This window comes from Pinus tabuliformis, chromosome 2_1 (assembly GCF_031772625.1).
Source record: "Pinus tabuliformis cultivar Carrire ecotype Pingquan chromosome 2_1, CPIR1, whole genome shotgun sequence".
NCBI lineage: Eukaryota > Viridiplantae > Streptophyta > Pinopsida > Pinales > Pinaceae > Pinus > Pinus tabuliformis.
The window spans coordinates 347,505,122-347,518,585 of NC_142299.1; the positions used below are offsets into that span (position 1 = coordinate 347,505,122).

The following is a 13,464-nucleotide window of genomic DNA, read 5'->3' on the forward strand; positions in this document are numbered from 1 at the left end:
GAGGACATGCAACAGTTTATCTATTAATTGAGGAATTTATCCATCAGTTAAAGAGATAAGGATGAGTTCTAATTTGAGTAGTAATTAGTTGGCTCAGTTAACTAAGTCAAGTCTAGTTATATTTGATTTAAATAGTTTGTTTAAATTAAGTAAGTTCAATTAGTTAATGCATGCTAGCATATAACTGTTGTACTTCATATAACTGAAGGTTTTCTCATGAATAACTCATGCATGTCAGTTCAGACAAAGACCTAGTTGAGATCAGAGAAGGGACAATGTACTATTAGTTGGATGAATATTTTTCCAATAAAGGAAGCTCATCCATGATGAGGATTTCTCTCCTTCAGGACTACGTAGTTGGATCAGAGGTTAGTGAGTGTGTGAAGAGGCCAATTCACACAGGTTGCTTCATTGGGCCCCAATCAAAATTACGCAAAGGAATAGGAGGCTTGGAGGGTAGACCAGAGGTTAGATAGAGGCCTTTGACTGTCTATGAGTAGCAGAGGTATTGTAGAGAGAGCAGGATAGCTTTTGAGCTGATTCTTTTGTAATACTAGCTATATTTCCACTTGTATGATAATACAGAGTTGGGGTTTTAGGCTGAGGCTTTCCCCGGGTAAATTCTTCTGTGTTATGTGTGATTTATTCCTTCTTATCAGTTATATGTGTTCTTATTGATGTTGCTCATGTTTGATTAAGCTTCCGCTAAATTGTTTGTAGAAGTAGATCAAGTGTTTTGCTTTAGTACATTGCATTACCAGGTGATCTACAGTGGGAATTTCTACATGGTATCAGAGCACACGTGATCAAGGAATAACAATATACAAGAAGGGAGAAGTTGAAGTTTGTGATTCCTGAATATAGAAGTCGAGTTCTTATCACATCTCTATTCCACCTATGGCATTCAATGGTTTCAGACTTGAATATGCCCTTGATGACAGTTCAAATTATATAGCCTGGAAGGATCGCATGGACGCAGTACTAGAGGATAATGGTCTAAAGGACTTCATTGATCAAGAAGTCCCCAAGCCGACTGGTGCTTTTGAATTGGCTGAATGGAAGAAATGTGTGGCTAGAGCAAGGAGAATCCTTTTGGAGGGAGTTCGAGATCACATAGTCTTGAGTCTCCATGGGAAGGAGACACCATTTTCAATGTGGAAAACATTGAAAGATCTATATCAGAATAGCAGTGATCAGAGAAAGCTGGCACTAAAAGACAAGCTTCGAAAAACCAAGTGTGAAAAGGGCGACATGATCTCTTCGTATCTGAACAAGCTCACCACATGCAGGGATGAGCTTGGAAGTGTAGGAATCGTGATAGCTGATGATGACATGGTGAGTCTTTCACTCCTCAGTCTTCCTAAGAGCTGACATAGCTACGAGGACTCGGTTAATGGAAGAGAGAAACTACCAAATTGGGAACGACTTTGGTTGGATTTGATGCAGGAGGAGATAAGAAGAAGCACCAGAGATGGTTCTTCATCCATGGAGGATGAAGAAAACTGTGCCTTAGTGAGTAAGGCGAAGAAGGGGAAGGAGAAGGTTTCTCTTTTCGAATCTAGTTCTTCCCATGGTGGGAAGAAGTTTGAAAAATCGAAAGTGCAATGTTTTCATTGTCATAAGGTGGGCCATTTTGCTACAAATTGTCCACAGAGGAAATCCAAGAAAGGATCCGGGGAAAGATCAGAAGGTGAGGCATTTGTTTCACAGTTCGAGTTGGATTTCACACTCTTCGCATGCATGGTTTCATCCATGGTGGGAAGTGGTTGGTTTCTTGGCAGTGGAGCTTCTTTCAACATGACCGACGACAAGAGTTTGTTCAGTACTTTAGAGGAGAAAGATCTCCAGATACTCATAGCGATGGGTAATGATGAAAAGTATAGTGTCTCAGGTGTAGGCACGGTTTTTTTTAGAGGGAGCATGGAGCTCACCTTACCTTGACTGATGTCAAGTATGTACCAGGACTGAAGAGAAACTTGGTGTCGATCACGGTGCTAGAAGACAGAGGCTATGATGTAGTCTTCAGTAAGGGAAAGGTTTTCCTTAGACACATCAACACTAGATAGGTGAAGAAGATTGGTTCACGGGTCAAGAACCTGTATGCTCTTTAGGTTCAAGATGCATGCAAAGCCTTGAGGAGCAAGGCAATTGATGGAGACTTGGTAGTTGAGAGGGAGAGTAAATTACATCTCAACATGCATCGCCAGACGAAGTCTCAAACAATTGTGGATGAGACATGATTGGTGAAGCAACTTCAGGAGGTTGTGGAGCAGCCACAGCTGGGGAAGCCGAGAGGAGAAAAAGTGGAGGCATCCACTTATGCAAAGACCTCCAGAAGGGGGAAATTTTGAGCCAAGTGGGCAGAGGGATCGCATGCATCCAAACCTCCAGGTAGGAGCTGGGGCGATGTTGAGTGATCGTCCCACGAGGCTGATATGGGGGCAAGATCCTTGAAGTACCCAACCTCTTTGATTCAACTTTGCTACAGGATCCCCGATGAAGAGTAGCAGGACTGGCTGATTGGGTAGAGACAGATGCAGTGGAGTGACAGAGAGAGCCACAGTGTAGGAATCCCAGGACTGTGTAGAGCTAGCAGGTTGCAACAATGTGAGAGGCACAGGAGTGTTGCACCAGTGCAGGATGGCACAAAGAGGTGTGCAACGATGCGACATGCATGGAGTGTTGCAATAGCTCAGAGGTCAGAGAGGGAGCACTTGTCAGCAGCAAGTAGAGCTTCAACATAAGAGTATGTTTCTATCCCAACATAGAGGTCAGTTGGGGAGTTTTTTTTGTTTCTAGAGTTGCTGGAGCAACCACACTTGGCAGAAGTGTTGCATGCAGAACATTCCAGAGGTACAACATCGGGTTTGAGTTGAATGCCTTTCTTGTTGAGAGGGAGTATTGAAAATAGCAACAAGAAATGCTAAAAATAGAAGTGCTAAAAATAGCACTACTATAAATAGCAGTTTGGTTACCAGTGTTGGATTGGGCAATAGGGAATGAAAAATGGAAGTGCTAAAAATAGAATTGCTATTTTTAGCAGTTCAAGATGGATTCCTATTTTAGTCAGTCCCTGGACTAAAAATAGGAAGTAAAATTCGAATTTGGGCTTAGCAGTTGTTTGAAAACAAATTAATTAATTCTCCATGAGTTAATTAGTTGTGAAAAATCAAACATGAAGTCTATGTGAGGACATGCAACAAATTATCTATTAATTGAGGAATTTATCCATCAGTTAAAGAGATAAGGATGAGTTCTAGTTTGAGTAGTAATTAGTTGGCTCAATTAACTGAGTCAAGTCCAGTTATATTTGATTTAAACAGTTTGTTTAAATTAAGTTCAGTTAGTTAATGCATGCTAGCATATAATTGTTGTACTTCAGATAACTGAAGATTCTCTCATAAATAACTCATGTATGTTAGTTCAGACATAGACCTAGTTGAGATCAGAGAAGGGACAGTGTACTATCTGTTGGACGAATGTTTTTCCTATAAAGGAAGCTCATCCACGATGAGGATTTATCTCCTTCAGGACTGCGTAGTTGGATCTGAGGTTAGTGAGTGTGTGAAGAGGCCAATTCACACAAGTGGTTGCACTGGACCCAAATCAAAATTGCGCAAAGAAATAGGAGGTTTGGAGGGCAGACCAGAGGTTGGATAGAGGCCTTTGTCTGTCTATGAGCATCATAGGTATTGTAGAGAGAGCAAGATAGCTTTTGAGCTGATTCTTTTTGTAATACTAGCTATATTTCAACTTGTATGATAATACAGAGTTGGGGTTTTAGGCTGAGGCTTTCCCTAGGTAAATTCTTCTGTGGTATGTGTGATTGATTCCTTCTTATCAGTTATATGTGTTCTTATTGATGTCGCTCATGTTCGATTAAGCTTTTGCTAAATTGTTTGTAGAAGTAGATCGAGTGTTTTGCTTTAGTACATTGCATTACCAGGTGATCTACAGTGGGAATTTCTACGTTTTTTGTCCTAAGATCTAGGCTAGCATGAGAGAGTAAGAGTAATATTTAGGCTAATAAATAGCACACGATCTTGAGGGAAGGATATTGTAAGCACTCCAATAATTGCTCAGAACTCTTGGAGTCCCTAGCTAAGAGTTTCCTGGACAACCTTTGTCGGAGACTTGGAGAGAAGTGGGATATGTTGATTAACTATTTTGTAAACAAGAATATATCATTCCTTGAGTTGTGTAGGGTAAGGGGAAGGAAGATAGCAAATTGGAATTGCTATAGGAGTTAGTAATTTAGGCATTGGGTTGTTGAGTGGATAGTGGCTAGCAATGAGAGCCAGACTTCCTTGTGGATTCATAACACTAGCTTTATTATGGACTACTATTGAGAGGAATTTAACAATAGAGTCTATGTTTGGGAGGAACATCCCAGGTACAGAGCCAATGGTGAAATTTGTTTATGAAATATGTGCTCATATTCATTCTGTTGAGTTTAATGCTAAATTTTTTCTTTTGTGGTTTTCCACAATGTGTTTTTTTAATAATATTCATTGACATATTTCAATTTTATTTTTGATGCATGCTTATTTTCATCATGTTACATAGATTTATTTTTACGGATATTAGAGTATTGCATTTTATCATGTTAATGTGAACTTTGCATAATGGTATAAATACTATATTTTTAGGAATATGGCTTAGCAAGGGAGTTGGGTATGTTATAGGCATAAGGTTGGTATTTTCATGCCATGATCATGGTTAAAACCCCAAGACCCATCGATAATGCACAAGGCATCTTGATGCTTATATCCAACTCATATGCAAAACACCCCCTAGTGAGGGTCTATGTTGGGGTTTCTAATTTTTTCATGATGCTCAATATTGAGATGATTCAATTATGGTGTGTGGTCCTCATTTAAACCTTTGACCATGTCTAAACCTAAAATTATTTATATTGCAAAACACTTACTCATGGGGGATTTATCCCAGCTAAAGGATTATAAATAAGCCTTAGAAATGAGTTGTGTGTTACATTACGGATTTGCTTAGGGTTCTTAATCCAAAGAAACATTAAATAATATCCTAAGGAAACTTACTCGTGGTTCCTATATTTTACTCAAAGTCTTACAATGGACTCATGTGTTGGTTTGAGGGCTTGTTCATGGTTCTTCTACTCGAGAAGATCCAATTATACCTCAAGGCATTAGTTTTCCTTCCTATAATATTGTTAAGAATTCATGGCCAATCCTTAGTGTCTAATAACTCTTAATGACATCCATATCAAACTCATATGCCAAAGATCCCCAAAGAGTGGTTGTGTTATGGGTTGTGAGTGTGATTTAATATGGAAATCAAGACCAATAAGATATGTTCAGGGGCTGTGGCCTATGTTTTTTCCTCCCTTTACCATGGAATTTAAGCGAAGGAAGGTTCAATTATGGATGAAGCCTCTTTTTACCCCCTTAACCATGTTTAAGCCATGAGACACATTTCCGCTATGCAAAACATATTCATGTCATTTTCATCCTACCCAAACGATAAACAACAACAATCATGGTACTAAGAACCATTCTTAGTGTGGACCCAAGGGCTTATGTTTGGGCTTAATCATGGCACTCATATCCCTTTAGTAGGCTGGGTGCCATGTGGTTATTCAAGGATACATTCATGGAACTGTAGCCTAATATGGTTCATGGGTTATAGATGTTGTTTATAATGCTTGAGAATGAGAAGCTTCACCAATAAAGAAAGGCCCTTATTATTCTCCCTTGAGATTGATTACACGTTGAGACCCATTCCTAGTTACAAATAATTTAGTTATGATGTCACATGGAGGTGAATGATATCGTATATAGGTTATATGTGGTGGTTCAAGATCCCTGATGGTGATGACTTTGTAATAGCATCCATATTGAATTCAAATTCCAAATAGTACATACTGAGGGATTTTGTCATGGTTTCTAGATGTTGTTTATGGAATTTGAGATTAAGGATATTGATTTTAGGCTTAAAGCCCTCATTTCCCCTCTAGAACATGTTTAAATTGTGACATCAATTTCCAACTCACAAAACCTACTCATGATGGATGTCTCCTAGTTGGAGATCTACAAGGAACCATTACAAAGAAATCATGTGTTTCTTTGAGGAATCATTCATTTCTCTTTAGGATGGGTAGAATCAACAAAGTCCAAAGGCATTTGTTTTCATTCCTTAACCTTTCTTCGGGTTCCATGAGCCATCCTTGATGCACATAGCCTTCTAATGGTGTCCATATCAAATTATAATAAAAAAGATCCCTTAAAGTGTGCATTTACAGTTATGGTTTGCACATGTTGTTCACGATGTGATATTAATGGCAAACACGATTCCTAAACATGGTTTAAAATATTTTTGGAATGCGCCACAGGGACTTGCATGGTCCATCCATCAAGATTTGGGAAGAGTTAAAGCAATTTTGATAGGAACATAGCTTTTCCTAAAACATTTCCACATCCTTGAGATTTTCAACAAACATGCTTTCCCTTCGCAACAATTTCAAGAAGTAACCTTACACACCTACCATTAATTACTAAATTATCATGACCATATTTATAGTTTTACATATTAATGGAAAAATTGAAACCTTAAACAATATACATATTTACATAATGGTATAAAAGCTATATTTTTAGTGTTATAACTTAGCAAGGGAGTTGGGTATGTTATATGCATAATGTTTGTATTTACATTCCATGGCTATGGTTAAAACCCCAAGACCCATCAATAGTGCACAAAGCATCTTGATGTTGATATCCAACTCATATGCTAAAGACCCCTTAGCAAGGGCTCATGTTGGAGTTTCTAATTTTTTCATGATGCTTGATATTGGGATGGTTCAATTATGGTATGTGGTCCTCGTTTCACCATCTCACCAAGCCTAAACCTTAAAAACCAATTATATTGCATAAAACTTACTCATGGGGAAAGTATCCCAATTGAAGGATTACAAAAGAATCCTTATAAAAGAGTCGTGTGTTAGTTTAAGAACTTCTTAAAGCTTTAAGCCCAATAATATTCAATAATATCCTATGGAAACTTACTTGTGGTTCTTATATTCTACTTAAATGCTAACAAAGGACTCATATGTTGATTTGAGGCCTTGTTCATGGCTTTTCTACTAAAGAAGATTCAAGTAAATCTCAACGCACTAGTTGACCATAAAAATTGGAACAATATAGAGAAGATTAACATGACCCCTACTCAAGAATAATAAACACAAATCTAAAAGTAATCCAGATTTTAAAAAATCGGTTATAAAAAAACAAATAATCCCATTCAAATATTATTAATTAATATAATATAATTATATTTTATTCTCAACCACAAAAATTAAGCTAAAGATTATCAAGAATTTCTTTCTATGCAATTCCCCTAACAAAATTAATACATTTTCTAACCTTAAAACAATTAATCAAAATTTCGGGTTGACTATATATAGACAAGCCAAATGTCTGTGTGATGCATAAGATAGTGATTGTCTTTCATTAATGCAAAAGGCGATTTGGCAGCTGAGAGTTGAATCCGCAAACGCTGAGGCTTGAAGAGCAGAAGCCATTCTTTTGAGTATATCATACGTCTTTCTTAATTCTGCTATTCTTTGAAGGAAGAAATGTGAACTACGCATGAATTAGATGATAAAGTATCGAAGCTTAACGACCTCAATCAAATCCTTATGAAAGAAATCACCGTCTTAAGAGAAGAAAAAACTGTTTTGTCCACAAATCTCTGAAAATTACCTGAGAAAATTGGCAGAACTGGCATTAATCGTTTCAGTATTGCATTAGTTCCTTCAAATTCTTCTATCTGATTCAGATCTACAGTTGGTTGAAGCATTTCATATGCTTCTACAACTATTGCCATATAATTCTTTCTCTTCACCTGTTTCAATTCTCTCCGAGACTGTCTCCTTTGTTGACCCATCACTCTACCATAGAGTCAAATTCAAAATAATTTGTAGCTGAGGCTTCGCTACAGGCTCCTTCACGCTCTAGCTTTATCACACTTCAAACATAAAGCCTCTTCTACTGCCTTCCTCGGCTCCCCTTGGCCCTCCAGGCTCCTCCAATCAGACCAGTGACCTTCTACTTGGCTCTCCACATAGGCTCGCTGTCACAAACGGTGCTCACTAACAACACTCTTTTGAACAAGACCCACTTGCACCATTCAACTTGGCAAATCGGTTCTACCCGTAGCACTCTACTGCACAGCTAGCTCTCCACATAGAGGAATGAATGTGTGCAACCGTCACTCAACTATGTTACCAGAAACGAGAAACGGGAAACAGAACGGGAAACGAGAACGGTACGAGAAACGAGGTTTGGAGGTTTCGCATATAAGAAACGAGGAGAGAGAAAAACACCATATTAAAGGTGAACAATATAAACAAAGCATTAATCATAAACCTGCAATGTTTCTGCTCATGAAATTGTAAAAAAACAATTGTAAATACTAATTTAGTTTTAAGAAGGAAGTGATAATTTTGTAGATCAAAAAATTTAGCCATCATTAATTCCAAGAAAATAGAAAACCTTGATAAGAATAAGAGATTTGAAATATAAATAATTAAATTTGTTCTTTTGAATATATATGTATCTCTAAAGTCACTTCCAACAATTAATATCAAAATGCAAGTAAACCCAATAATCTAGATTTTGAAGCTCATTTTTTGGAATAGTTGTTGAGCTTGAGCCAATTCCAAAAGAATTATTTTGGTCAATAGACTTCATGGTATCATCAAGCATGTCTTCAGCATTGTCTTGTAGCACCTCAAGTGGAAGCTCATCATTTTCGTCATCTTGTGAACCACCATAATCCCACATTCTCGTGGGTCCAGTTTTGTATTCTAGTTGTTGTCGAGATAACAAACGTAGATTTGAGTGTACAAACACCAAATCTTGTGCCATTTTTGTGCCTAGGCGATTCCTCTTTGTTGAATGGATGAAAGCATATTCACTCCAATTTCTTTCACATGCAGAGGAACTAGTCACCTGTATAATAAAATTAAAATTATGTTAGTCATAGTCAATCAATAAATCTTATAAGATAAATAATCCAAAATGAGCTTTAGAATTAATTGTTTAAACAATAAATCAATACATTAAAGGTATTTGTTATTAAGAATACCTGTGAAAGCAAACGGATAGCCAAACGATGAAGCAAGGGGGTCCCTGTACCATATTGTATCCAGAAGTCGATGGGTCCAAGTTGTTGTCTGTTGTATGCACAATCTTCATTTGCAAAGTGGTCTTCTGATCTCAAATACTTTCCTAACTCAAACCGTAAAGCAGTGCGATCCTGACGATCGTAACACCTACTTATAAAAGTGTTCCAGTTTTGCATAACCTATACATCTGACGATGGTTTCTTATGAAACCATTTAGGATTGAGTAAAAATGCAATTGAATGAATAGGGCTATGAAGCATTTTCCACCTTGTCAGACTAAGTTCCCACACTTCATTTCTGGTGTCTTTGTCAATCCTAGAATTTTCATCTTCCATTATGTCACGAGTCTTCTCTCTCATTTGATCCATGCTCTCAAAGACATCCCCTAAGCATGGTTGATCACTATCCAATATGCGAAGGGTGGAAACAATAGGTGTAATAAGGGTGACAATATCCTCCACTCTCCTCCAAAAATTCTCTGAAGAAAGACCAATAATAATGTCCTCAACTTTTAGGCCATCCCCAGTATGAGAACCCTTCCACCTTTGCCAATCCATTGATACCACCATCTCTCTCAAAGATTGATGCATTTTAATAAGGCGTTGAAGCATAATGAAAGCAGATGCAAATCTAGTCTCGGCACATCGAAGAAGCTGAAGTTTTGCATATTTCCTATAAATTGCTATGGATGTTACACGATTAATAATAAAGTGTTGTAGCATCTTTGCTTCAGTTATAGTTTTATCAACCCATGCAATGTTATTAATATCTTTCAGGAGCAAATTCAAGCAATGCACAGAGCAAGGAGTCCAAAAAATTGTTGTATATTCATCCTCAATCAACTCACCAGCAAGGATATTGTTTGAGGCACTATCTGTAACAATTTGGACCACGTTTTCTCTACCAACCTCCCCTATTGCCTCTTTGAGGAGACCTGTTAGATATGGACCATCTTTTGTCTTTCCTGTAGTGTCATAGGATTTTAAAAACAAAACTCCTTTTGGGCTCGAAACCAAAATATTGATAAGGGGATGACGGTTAACATCTGTTCAACCATCTGAGACAATGGAGACCCCAGATTCCTTCCAACTATCTCTAATGTCTTGAAGTCTAGCTTCAACTCGAGCCCTCTCTTCAGATAACACGGTTGTCTTCATCTTTTCATAACTAGGAGGCTTGTAACCTTTAGGAGCATTGCTAACTAGATCCCTTACCATTTCTTTCCAATAAGGAGACCTACAAACATTAAAAGATATGCCATTTGCAAAAAAAAATCGTCCAATGGATGCATCGAGATTTCCCCTTCCTTTTACATTCCATAAGTTTTGAAGGTGAGAAACAAAAACTTGATGTTGAGAATAAGAGTGTGGACCACCAATTGTCAATCCACTAGGATTGTTGTTAGCTTGAACTAAACCTTCAACAATATGTCTAAGCTTTTCAAGTTCATTAAATTGCTTAATTAGAGAAGCTTTTTCTGTTTTAGGTACACTGTCACATAAAGTTGATTGTTCTTTTTTCCCCATTCCAAGTAAATGCCATCGAACTCTTCCTACATTCCCCGTTTTTTGTTTTTTACAATAAGGGCACAACCAAACCTTTGAACCAGATGATCCACTTGATCCTCCGCTATAAGATTGAGTGCATTTCACAGCTGCCCATAACCTTGCCTCAAAGGCTTTTTTTGCTTCTTGATATTCTTTGCTTTGGATTTTTTTGGATGCCTCTATGGAAGATTTCTGTTGGGAAAGGGGCGGTCTACTTTGTGACATTGGTGAACTTTCTTCCATTGCAATGAGAAATGAGTGAAATAAACAATAAATGATTCTCCTCTGCAACCAATTTTAATCTGCACAATTTATATTTGAAAATTAGTTACATAAAATAAAATTAAAAAATTGACACCTAATTAGAAAAATATAATTAACTAAAAATTTGAAGAGAAAATCAAAGAAAATTTTGGAAAACTTAAACAAAATAAAATTATTTATCTTTTTTCAAATTTTCAAACATCTAAATCACCTTACTTCGAGCATCGGAGGGACTAGCTCCAGAGAAAAGGACTAGCTCCTGATCTCATTCATTTTACAAAATCCCATGATACATGGCTTCAGTGATATTTTAATAACATATAACTACTTGTTCCATAACACTCACTCTCTCTCTAAATATATGTGTGTGTGGGGCTATGCACTAGCAATAATTAGGTATGTTGATTGGTAACATTGAGTTCTCATATTGATTTTTCCTTTTTACTCAAATACGAGTTGGATATTATATTAAAATAATAGATATTATATAATTTCAAAGTAAAATTCCTAATAATAATTGTCATCACTTTATTTAATTATATTTATTTTAAGTTTTCCAAATTAAAAATCTATTTACAAAACTTCTAAATCTTCACAACGTTTGTGAAAATTCTTCAAATATAAAATACCATTAAAAAAACGTAATTGGAAAAAATCTCTATCCTAGTGGAATTTTAAGCATAGCCAAAAAAGTGTTGGGGAAAAATGGTCAACAATAGCCCACAATCTTATAAATAAATTATTTGGTAATTGTGACTATTGATCTTTACTAACTATGATTGATTGAGCTGCTTAGAGTAAGCTTTCACGATTTTGGTCTTCGACTTAATGGATGCAATCTACAGTTTTTTCATTAACTTCTCACTGAGTTACAAAGAATGAATCCGCCATAGTAAGGTTTCAATATAATTTATGTGGTATTTTGTTTTACATCTACACTATCGAAGTAAACGCATTGGTCGTATGTCCCTTCAAAGGTTCAAACATAACAAGTATTCTTGATCGATCTATAGCAAAGGGTTTGTTTTTTTTTTAAATTACGGAACCAAAAATTTTGGAAAAGAAAACTAAAAGTATAATATTTAATAGAAATATAATTATAAATTATAAGTAAAATTTATGTGGTAAATTTAATATAGCTATGTTTATTTAAAAACGGTGATTGACAAAAATCACAAGTTATTGAACCTCAAACCCATAGATTAAAATCATGATTTCATTTTATAAGAAACCAAAGAAAATCATGACGAACAATAATGAACAATAGCTGCATTTAAACCTTATACATATGCATGTTGTCTACTTCGTATCACCGTGTTGTTAGATCATGTTTCAGGGGATATATATATATATATATACACACCGTGTTTCAATATAATTTCTCAATATTTCGCTCTACATCTACACTGTTGGAGTAATTGAGTTGGTCGTAGGTTCGTTTATAATTTCAATGGCGGTAAGGACTCTTGAATGGTTTATTTATTTTATTTGATATGGTTTTAAGGGGAGAGACTCTTCGTCCACAACGAATGAAAAGATGACCTACCAAAAATTTTGTATTATTCAATTTTGTTCTCTTACTCTACCACTTCTCACTATTGTTTTCTTGTGCCTTCTGTAATTTTTTTGAACTCTATGTCGCATATGGTAATAAAATACCTGACTACTACTTTTACCATTATATGGGCATGACTCTTGTGCTCTATGACGGAGTCTATGAGCCATCCGTACAGTGAATGCCCTGTTCTGTCTATTTCCGTTTCGATTTTTTAGCTAATCTCACTTTTAGTTTCAAAACTACCTACACTGCAGGTTGGAAACAAGGATCATGAATGAAAATTTATTCAACTTGACCTTGTTGTACTTATCAAAACCTCTCTGGAATGGGCATCACCATGCAAACGGCTGGTTGAAATCCAACCTGTTAATGGATAACAGTTCCAATGCTTATCCATTGTTCCGCCCCTTTCTAAGCAGTATAAGCAAATATGCCATAATTTTATCGCACTCTCAAGTTGAATTAAATAAACCGAGATACAGAGCATGACCCGGCGTATATTTAAGATCACTGATATTGCAAATAGTTTTAACATCACGCATGACATCTCATTAAAAAAAACCAGAGATTGAAGTTCTTAGGCAGTACCTTTTGACAATAGAACTGACAATGCTGTTGAAGATAACTCAACGGGGGCGTGAAGCTGCTTGGCGGGCGTGAAGCTGCTTGGCTCTGATCTGTGCCTTGCTTGTGCCTTGCTTGCATCTGAGTAATGATGGGTTCGCTCTGGTCTTCTGCTTAAATCCTTGACAACTGGTGTTTTTCTTTGACAGCGCTCTCACAATACCTTCTGTTCTCTCAAAAATACAACAGTTCTTTCTTCAGCTGTCGCTCACAATACGCTGGAGTGCTTAGGCTTAATTTCCAGAAAACTAACAGTCCACTGCAACAGACTAACAGTGAACTGCGAATTAAACTGGATTCAACCCTCT

At 36.7% G+C, this 13,464-nt stretch overlaps 1 non-coding gene across 1 annotated transcript; it reads left to right on the forward strand.

The window, feature by feature from the left end:
* The first annotated feature begins 7,139 nt into the window (after positions 1 to 7,139).
* On the forward strand, positions 7,140 to 7,242 carry LOC149200282 (U6 spliceosomal RNA). Its single transcript, XR_016254082.1, has one exon. It is a non-coding gene; the product is annotated as a U6 spliceosomal RNA (small nuclear RNA).
* The last annotated feature ends 6,222 nt before the right edge of the window (positions 7,243 to 13,464 follow it).